This window comes from Odocoileus virginianus, chromosome 32 (genome assembly GCF_023699985.2).
Source record: "Odocoileus virginianus isolate 20LAN1187 ecotype Illinois chromosome 32, Ovbor_1.2, whole genome shotgun sequence".
Lineage (NCBI taxonomy): Eukaryota > Metazoa > Chordata > Mammalia > Artiodactyla > Cervidae > Odocoileus > Odocoileus virginianus.
In genome coordinates this window covers 15,160,257-15,169,868 of record NC_069705.1, presented here as the reverse complement: position 1 = coordinate 15,169,868, position 9,612 = coordinate 15,160,257, and positions in this window count along the sequence as shown.

The window sequence follows — 9,612 nt, the reverse complement described above, 5'->3', positions numbered from 1 at the left end:
ATAACCCAGCTTTAACTCAAACATCTCTGTGGCCTCTTGGGGGCTGAAGCCTGAGGGTTGATACCTAACAGGCTTCAGGAATCATCCTGAAGTGTCCTTAGGAAGGAGACTTGCATTTTGATAGTATTTATAATAGTGGTTACCTGGGGGAGCTGTCTCCTAGACTAGTCAATGCATTTGAAGGATTAGGGTCTTAGAATCACAAAATGACAGGATTGTAGAGACCATCCAACTGTATTCTCTTCATGAGGCAGCAAAAAAGCCCTGGAAATGAGATGAGACCAATCCAAGGCCATACCATCAGTCACAAACCAGTGTTCAGACATTATGAAATTAAAGAAGGTGACATGAGGACCTTCCCTGATGGTCCAGTGGTTAAGACTCTACCCTTCAATGCAGGGGACACAGGTCTGATCCGTGGTCAGGGAACTAAGACCCTCATATGCCTCAGAGCAGCTAAGCCTGCACACAACGGCTAGAGAAAGAATCTGTGCACTGCAGTGAAACATCTCATGTGTTGTAACTAAGACCTAATGCAGCCAAATAAATATTTTTTAAAAAAGAAAGTGGTGTGAAGGGTCTGACTCAGTGGGACTCCTAGACCTCTAAGCTGTTTTGAAGTTTTTATTAGATTTGTGAGTGGCTTTCTGTACCTATATTTATCCATGTTTAGGTCAAATAGGTTAACTTGAATGTTGGGTTTTATTATTTTGGTCAGAAATGTATTAACCTAGTGTGTTAACACTGGTTCTTGCCCACAACTAGAAAACTCTGGTTGGCATTATAATATGTTTTTTTATATATATACATAGAAATCAGAGCTTATTTTTGTACAAATATAAAATAGTTATCATACAGTATGAAAGTGAAAGTGCTGTTCCCTCAGTCGTGTCTGACTCTTTGCAACCCCATGGACCATACCCGGCCACGCTCCTCTGTTCATGGAGTTCTCCAGGCAAGAATGCTAGAGTGGGTTGCCATTCCCTTCTCTGGGGATCTTCCCAACCCAGGGGTTGAACCCAGGTCTCCTGCATTGCAGGCAGATTCTTTACCCTTTGAGCCACCAAGGAAGCCCATCATATAGTACACTTATAGTTAAGTTGGAGAACTAATTCTATCCAGACTCAATGCAGTGGATTTGATAGACACAATAATTCTAAGCATGGCATCCACAAGGTGACAGCTAATAAAAGGAACTCCCAGTGGGGAGATAATTTGGACCTGTTGATCTAGACCAGGGTCAACACACTGTAGCTGTTAGGCCAAACTAGTTTTTAAAGTAAAAATTGATTAGAACCCAGACATGCCCCTTGTCTCGTGATTGCTTTCCTAATGGCAGCAGAGATGAGAAGCTACGGCAGAGACCACCTAGCCGCCAAAGCCTAAAATGTTTACCTTCTGGCCTGTTACAAAAAAAGCTTGCAGACGTCTGCCTTGGTCTGCCCTGGTCTGCCCTCTCATCTCTCATTTCCTGCGAGGACGTGGGCCTGGGAGGTTGAGTGACCTGCCCCGGGTCCTATGGCTGCACCGGGAAGAATCTGAACGGAGAGCATCCTTTCTCTTTCTCTCTTTGTGCTTCGGGTCCTACATCACAGCGTATCACCCACAGCCGCTCAAGGCTCTGCTTTGCCAATTGCCACCATTTACATCGGGAGGAAATGATCCTACAAGGAGTACGTTTTTGAAAAGGGAAAGAGAGGGAAAGGTCTGGAACACAGTGACTGTTGGAGTCCAGGGAGGTCGTAGTGAGAGATTTGGGGGCAGGGTCCACAGTAAGAGGGAATTCATAGGCATGGCCAACTTCTTCAACTTGAAGTGTTTAGTTTTCTTTTCTTTTTTTTTTTTGGTAGGAGGCTTCGACTCCAGTATTTACAGGGCATTTACTGCGTGCCAAGCCCTGGCATTGTTTTTAATGAGTATGTCATCAATTCTTATGACAAACATATGGAGTAGGGGGTATTTTTATTCCTATTTCAAAGAGGATGAGACAGAAGCACAGTGATGTAGTCACATGACCACTATCACAAAGCTGGAATGCTGTAGGGCTGGGGTTTGGACCAGTGAAGATAAACTCTAGGGCCAGCCTCATCTTTTTTACTTTATTTTTGGTCATACCACACAGCATGTGGGATCTTATAGTTCTCAGACCAGGGATTGAACCTGTGCCCTCTGCATTAGAACTGTGGAGTCTTAACTACTGGACCACCAGGAAAGTCCCAGCCTCATCTTCATAGCCCATTTAATGCAATATTCTTGCTTCTTTTCTGATGCTGGCCCTGTCATGTTGGGGAGAAGCACATATTCTTCTTTGAAAAAGAAAGCAGAATTTACATTTATATTAACTTTAATTTCCTTCTCTGTAACTCAGCACAGAAAATCTTTCTTCCAGGGTCTGTTTTCTTCCAGGATGAAGCTGCTCATCCTTCATAAGCATACAGAAGAAGTAACTAGTATAATAATATTATTAATGATTACCTCCTGGTTTTGCAAGACCCTTTCCCATATAACTTATCTCAAGAGACTTAGATGCTCCAAGACAGAGAAAGAATAAGATTAGCTTCTAGGGAAGGAAGTTCTGTAACTGAATCCAGATTATAATTTAAAAATAATAAATCCAAATGGAATTATCTCTGAAGCTGACTTTAGTGTGATTAGAAAGAAAATTATCTTTAGAAAAATAACAACGTTTCTTAAAGAAACATTTTTTTTTTTGGTAGATCACTGGAAATTCATAGAAAGTTACAAGGAAAAAAAAGAAAATATATAGGAAAGACTCTCTCTCTTTTTTTTTTTTTGCAATGGCAATATCTTGCATAGCTAGAGTATAATATCAAGACCAGGAAATTGACATTGGTACAAATGTCAACCCACAAAATTTATTCAGATTTCAATAGTTTTAGATATACTTATTTGTGTGCATATATATATAGAGAGGGCTTCCCAGGTGGCTCAGTGGTAAAGAATCTGCCTGCCAATGCAGGAGACACAGGTTTGATCTCTGGGTCTGGAAGATCCTCCGGGAAAAGAAATGGCAACCTACTCCTGAATTCTTGCCTGGGAAACTCCATGGACAGAGTAGCCTGGTGGGCTATGGTCCATGGAGTCGCAAGAGTCAGATACAACTTAGTAACTAAACAATGAGAACATGTATGTACAGTTCTTTGCAATTTTATCACATGTGTACATTTACGTAACCATGGTTGCAATCAAGATATGAGCTCTGTCATCACCACTAGGCTCTCTCGTGTTCTTGCTTTATAGCCTTACCCATGGCCCCACTCAGACCTAGCCCCTGGAGATCATGCCTCTATTATATCTCTTTTGGTAATACCGTCATTTCAAGACTGTCATGTAAATGCAGTCAAGCAGTGTTTAGGCTTTGGAGACTGATTTTTTTTTTTTTTTAACTTAGCAGAATGCCCTTGAGACCTATCTGTTACATGTATCAATGGTTTGCTTCTTTTGTTTATTTATTTGGCTGCCTGGGGTCTTGGTTGTGACATGCGGGCTCTTTCTTGGGGCATATGGACTCTCTAGCTGAGGCACAAGGGCTCATCAGCTGCTGAGGCATGCAGGCCTACTTGCTATGCTGCATGTAGGATCTTAGTTCCCTCACCAGGGATCAAACTCATGTCCCCTGCATTGCAGGGTGGATTCTTAGCCACTGAATCACCAGGAAAGTCCCAGTCCATTCCTTGTTTATTGCTGTGTAGTATTCCATGGTGAGGATATACCACTGTTTAACCAGTCACCTGTTGAAGGATATTTTAGTTGCTTCCATTTGTTGACTGTTACAAATAAAGCTTCTATGGATGTTCATGTACAGGATTTTTTTGGACTTAATTTTTTATTTCTCCAGCATAGATGCACAAGAGTACAACGTCAGGTCATACAGTAAGGACTTACTAGTTTCTAAGAAACTGCCAAGCTGCCTTCCAGAGGAGCTCAACCATTTATAGCCCTACCACCGGTGTGAGAGGTCCTGTTTCTCTGCATCTTCACCAGCATAAGATATTACCACTATTTTTCATTTTAACCATTCCAGTAGGTATGTCATGATATATTATTATGGTTTTAATTTGCATTTCTCTAATGGCTAATAATGTTGATTATGTTTTCATGCGCTTGTTTGCCATATGTGTATTCTTTTCAGAGAAGTGTTTATTTATGTGCAATGCCTATTTTCTAATTGAATTGTTTATTTTTCATTGCTGAGTTTTGAGAGTCCTTTATATATTTCAGATCTGAGTCCATTGTTGAATGTGTAGTGTAATGTTTATTTTCTCTAACTCTGTGGATTGTTTTGTCATTTTCTTCATAGGTGTTTTCTTTTTCAGAGTAAAAGTTTCTTATTTTCATGAGGTTCGATTTATCAGTTTTTTTTTTTTCTTTTATGGTTTGCACTTTTGATGTTACATGAAACGATCTTTCATAGGAAGGTGGGAGTTGGCTGGGAGTAGTGAGACGGCAAGAACACGGGGGTTAATAAAAGAGCACTAAAAGGCTAAGTGATATTTGTATTCTTCCTGGATGAAGGGTGGTCTCATGCTTTGCTGTGGCGTCAAGCCGTGAGGGGAGTGCAAGTTGAGCCCTCAGCATGCCATTAGGGTTCAGGAGAGGAGACGGAGGTGGGGTGTCAGCGGTGTGGGCTCAGAATAAAATCCTCAGGTGCCAAGAGCTATCTCTCAGAATTAATGCACTGCGTTCCTCCAGCCTAGTCAAATAATCCAGCTCATTTCATGTGAGATAAATTATAGGACCTTGTCACCCTCGCTCCCAGGGGAGGACACTTCTGTGATTCATGACACTCGCCCCCTGGGAGCCTGAGGCAGGCAAGGACCTGCCTTGCTGAATGATGGCTTATGGCCCTGTGACCTCGCCACAAGGCCGCTGCTCAAGCAGCAGAGGTCTGGGATGGGGAACATGTGCAGGGGAGGATTTCAAATGAAGCCACTCATGGCAGTAGACTGGGAGCTGGCCACCCAAGGGGGACAGTCTTTAGGACCACTGTCAGTTAAACCCACCGCCACTAGGGTTCTGAGGGGCCTGGCATGACTCACGCAAATGCCCCCAAAGGTCAGCGTTTAGCTTTGTGGTGCTCCACGCTTGTGGGTGGTTGTGTTAGTTGGTGCTGTTGCATATGCATTGAGCCTGTGGGGGTGTTTTGCAAGGGAGCAGAGAATGCTGGGTGTATGCTAGAACTCATGGGGTGGGCAGAAATGGAATGGATCCTGATCTTGTGCGAACGAGGGATTCTACCAAGGGGCATGGGCATCTGGTCCTTTGAACAATGGAGATGAGTGGAAATTAACCAGAGAGCTAATACTGTTCCGTACCCCCAACCCCCACCCCACCATTGCCCCTTTAAACCTATTCATAGCAGCTGGTTTTGATGCCATTGGATAAAACCTCAGGCATCTGCTAACTTTTCTGGTCACTCGTAGGTCTTATAGAATCCAACAATTCTTTTCAGTAACAAACAGCCTATTGATAGTTTCGGAAAGCAGGAAGCCTACTGGCTGATAGTCACCAGTGAGTCAATTCTAACTCACAGCTAAGACTTGTCCCCTGCCTCCAGCCCTAGCCAAGTCCACGAGGGAAGGCTCCAGCAGATGAAGAGGGGTGTGGTCAGCTTCTCCTACATCTACTTCTTTCTGTCTCCCTGTTATTTCTGACCCTTCCAGGTTATAGACAAGAGGGCAGGAGGGACCAGAGGGGCAGAATATTATTTAATGGACACAGTTGGGAGCTGGCTTCCAGCTAAGCAAGGGAGATATTTAACCTAGAATCGTTCTGTCTTACGCTACTCTGGTTGGCTCTTTGGACATGCTTCATCTCCCAGCTGCTGGAGATCTCTCATCAGCAGCTGGAGATACCTGCCTTCTGCCTGGTCACTTACTCCTTCCACAACCTTGGGAATTTGGCAATACCTTCAGGCTTCCTGGCTTCCTTCTAAGCTCAGTTGGTAAAGAATCTGCCTGCAATATGGGAGATCTGGGTTCAATCCCTGGGTTGGGAAGATCCCCTGGAGAAGGGAAAGGCTACCTACTCCAGTATTCTGGCCTGAAGAATTCCATGGACTGTATAGCCCATGTGGTCACAAAGAGTTGGGCATGACTGAGCGACTTTCACTTTCACTTTCAGGCTTCCTAGGTGGTGCTAGTGGTAAAGAACCTGCCTGCAATGCAGGAGATGTAAGAGACACAGATTCGATCCCTGGGTCAGGAAGATCCCCTGGAGGAGGGCATGGCAACCCATTCCAGTATTCTTGCCTGGAGAATCCCATGGACAGCACTTTTGAAGCCTCTGTTTGTATCTGGTGGGCTACAGTCCATGGGGTCTTAAAGAATTGGACACGACTAAAGCGACTTAGCATGTCAGCTAGCATCTCACTAGTACAGTTTCTGAATGGTGGTGATTTTGTCTCCCAAGGCACATTTGGTAACATCTGGAAACAGTTTTGGCTGTCACGACTATCAGTATCCAATAGATGGTAACCACAGATGCTATTAAGCATCGTACAGGGCAAAGGACAGCCCCACACAACAAAGAATGATCTATCCCTGAATGTAAGTAGTACCCAAGTTGAAACTCTCATACATCCTTTATGTTAACAAATTCCGGGATTGCAGGTGGCTATCTTTGGAGTCTGTCTCCATCAGCTGGCCTGTCAATAGTCAGTCAGCACACCCCCTGCCCAGATCCATCAGATTACAGTTCTCTGAGTGGTCCCACTGAAATCCTGTTTCCTTCATTTGGGAATGGGGCACATGGTACAACTTTTTAAAAGAAAATTTCCTTCTAAATCTAAAAGAAAATTTCCTTCTAAATCTTTCCTCTTCTTCCACTTCTATGCCTTTGGTGTGGGTGAAGGTCATAGGAGTTATCTGAGTATAATAAAATAAAAAAAATTTAGATTTTATATTAGAGTACAGTCAATTAACCATTATTAACCACTCGAGAGTCCCTTGGACTGCAAGGAGATCAACCAGTCAGTCCTAAAGGAAATCAGTCCTGAATATTCATTGGAAGGACTGATGCTGAAGCTGAAACTCCAATACTTTGAACACCCGATGTGAAGAACTGACTCACTGGAAAAGACCCTGATGATGGGAAAGATTGGAGGCAGGAGGAGAAGGGGATGACAAAGGATGAGATGATTGGATGGCATCACCAACTCAATGGACACGAGTTTGAGTAAGCTCTGGGAATTGGTGATGGACAGGGAGGCCTGGCGTGCTGCAGTCCATGGGGTCGCAAAGAGGGGGACATGACTGAGTGACTGAACTGAACTGAATCATAGTTTCTGGTGAACAGCGAAGAGACTCAGCTGTGCATATACATGTATCCATTCTCCTCCAAACTCCCCTCCCATCCAGGCTGCCACATAACATTAAGCAGAGTTCACTGTATTATACAGTAGGACCTTGTTGGCTACCCGTTTTAAATATAACAGTGTATACATGTCGATCCTAAACCCCCTAACTATGCCTTCCCCCTACTCTTCCCCCAGGTAAGCACAAGTTCATTCTAATTGATTATTATAAAATGTATCAGCTATTTATTGTCACAGGAATTCTGTGTAACAACCCCAAGACCTTCATGGTGTATAACGGTGTGCATATTTATTGTTGGTGTCCATCATGTGGTTGACTAGGGTTCTGTTGATCTGAGCTTGCTCGCATATCTGGAGGTCAACTGGCCATTTCTGGATCTGGGCTGGGCTTGGCTGGGGTGATCACGCTATGTGTCTTTCATCCACCAGAAGGCGTGCCTGGTCGTGTAGTTATGGCAATGGCAGAAGAGCAAGAGTGTGAGCAAGGTCAATTATACAGCACTTTTGAAGCCTCTGCTTGTATGATATTTGCTGATATTCCAATCACCAAAGTTAGTCACATGGCCAGATCCAGAAGTCCTGAGTCAGCGTGGCAGAGCACTGGACGCCAAGTGGATGGATACAGGACGTGGTGAAAGAAAGTCATGATTCAAGAAATGGATCCCTCTTGGAGTCCTGGCGTGCTGCAGTCCATGGGGTCGCAAAGAGCTGTACAGGACTGAACCACTGAGCAACAAAAACATTCCTCTTCCTTTCGAATGTCTACAATGTAGTCACTTAAGAATGTGACATCTCTTACTTTCAAGACTCAGCTGAAACATACACAGGAAGATTCTCATGTTAACACAATAAACACATACATATGTTTATTTTACCCATTGCTGTATGCATAGTTGGCAGGCAGCTGGTACCATTGCCTTTACTGCAAAAAAAAAACAAAGAAAATAAATGGATGAATGGGTGAATAGATGGATGAGATGGGGGCAGCCAGCATCTGAGGAAACAAAACCCAGCATCTCTATCTGACCTGGCCTCTCTCAGCCACTTGTCACCACGTTCCCAAGAAACACAGCTTATAAACCCCCATCCCATCTCCCACCTTAAAATCAATTGACTTCAGGGAAATAAAAATAGAAGCTTTTCAGGAAAAAAACAAGAAACTCTGGAGGTACAGGAAAGTAATGTTAGGATTCTTTTGAATTCAGACAGGTGTCAAAGCAGAAAAACTCAGCAAGACATTGTTGGACTTTTCTCACACCTGTCTTTTCTTCTGTTTTCTCTGTTATGTAACAATTGTAGACATTTATTGAGAGCTTACTATGGGTAAGGTACTGACATGTGAGTTTTACAAGCTTTATTTCCTTACAATGACTTGGAGAGGCATGCATGATGAATATTTTATTACGGAGGAAACTGAGGCTTGAAGAGAGGTTATTGAACTTGTTGAATCTCAGAGAGCTGGTCATGAGTAAAAATTTTAAAAGCTGAACTCAAGTCTGTCTGACTTTCAATTACTATATTGTTCTGCCTCATATCTTAAGTTTGGGTTTGTTTTGTTTGAAAAAAACAACAACTCAAGTCATATTTTGTTCTTACCTACTTTCCTATATTTTGGTGGAAGAAATTGGTTGATACATTTCAGACACTGAGAAAGCTTTGCCCCTTCAAACATCAGCCCTTCACCCCACACCTCTATCACCCAGAGACGTGTTTTCGTCGCCTCCTTTGGGCCACTTAATTATATTCTCTCTTCTTTAGGAGGAAAGCTGACATGTAATTATTTCCATGATTAGCACTCTTGTGCAGCTAATTGTAATTATGCCTTATAATCACAGTTATGATCGTCAATTACTCATTCCTGCCTCATTTGAATGTTTTTCTTTATCCCAGCTTCACGGAGTTGATGGAGGTAATGGGCCTGCTTCCACAGACACACACACACACACACACACAGACAAACACACACACATCATGCAGGGTCATCATTTGGTCTTCTCTGTTTGTTCTCATCTTTGTTCTTCTACCAAATTTTATTACGGTATTCCACTGGCCACTGCCCAGGTGGTATTGCCTCTTATTTCTGGCTTGGCTTGCTTTAAATGTATTCTATTGACCCTACAAATGAGAGAGGAGTTCTTTCCCTAGAATTTCTGGGATGGCCAAACACATGGCACCAGATACTGTGAAAGCATATAACATTGACCTTATTTCAGGCCTTAGATCACAGCTCTCCCACCTGTAAGTGGCAACAGGGCAGCTATAGAAGGAGAGGAAAT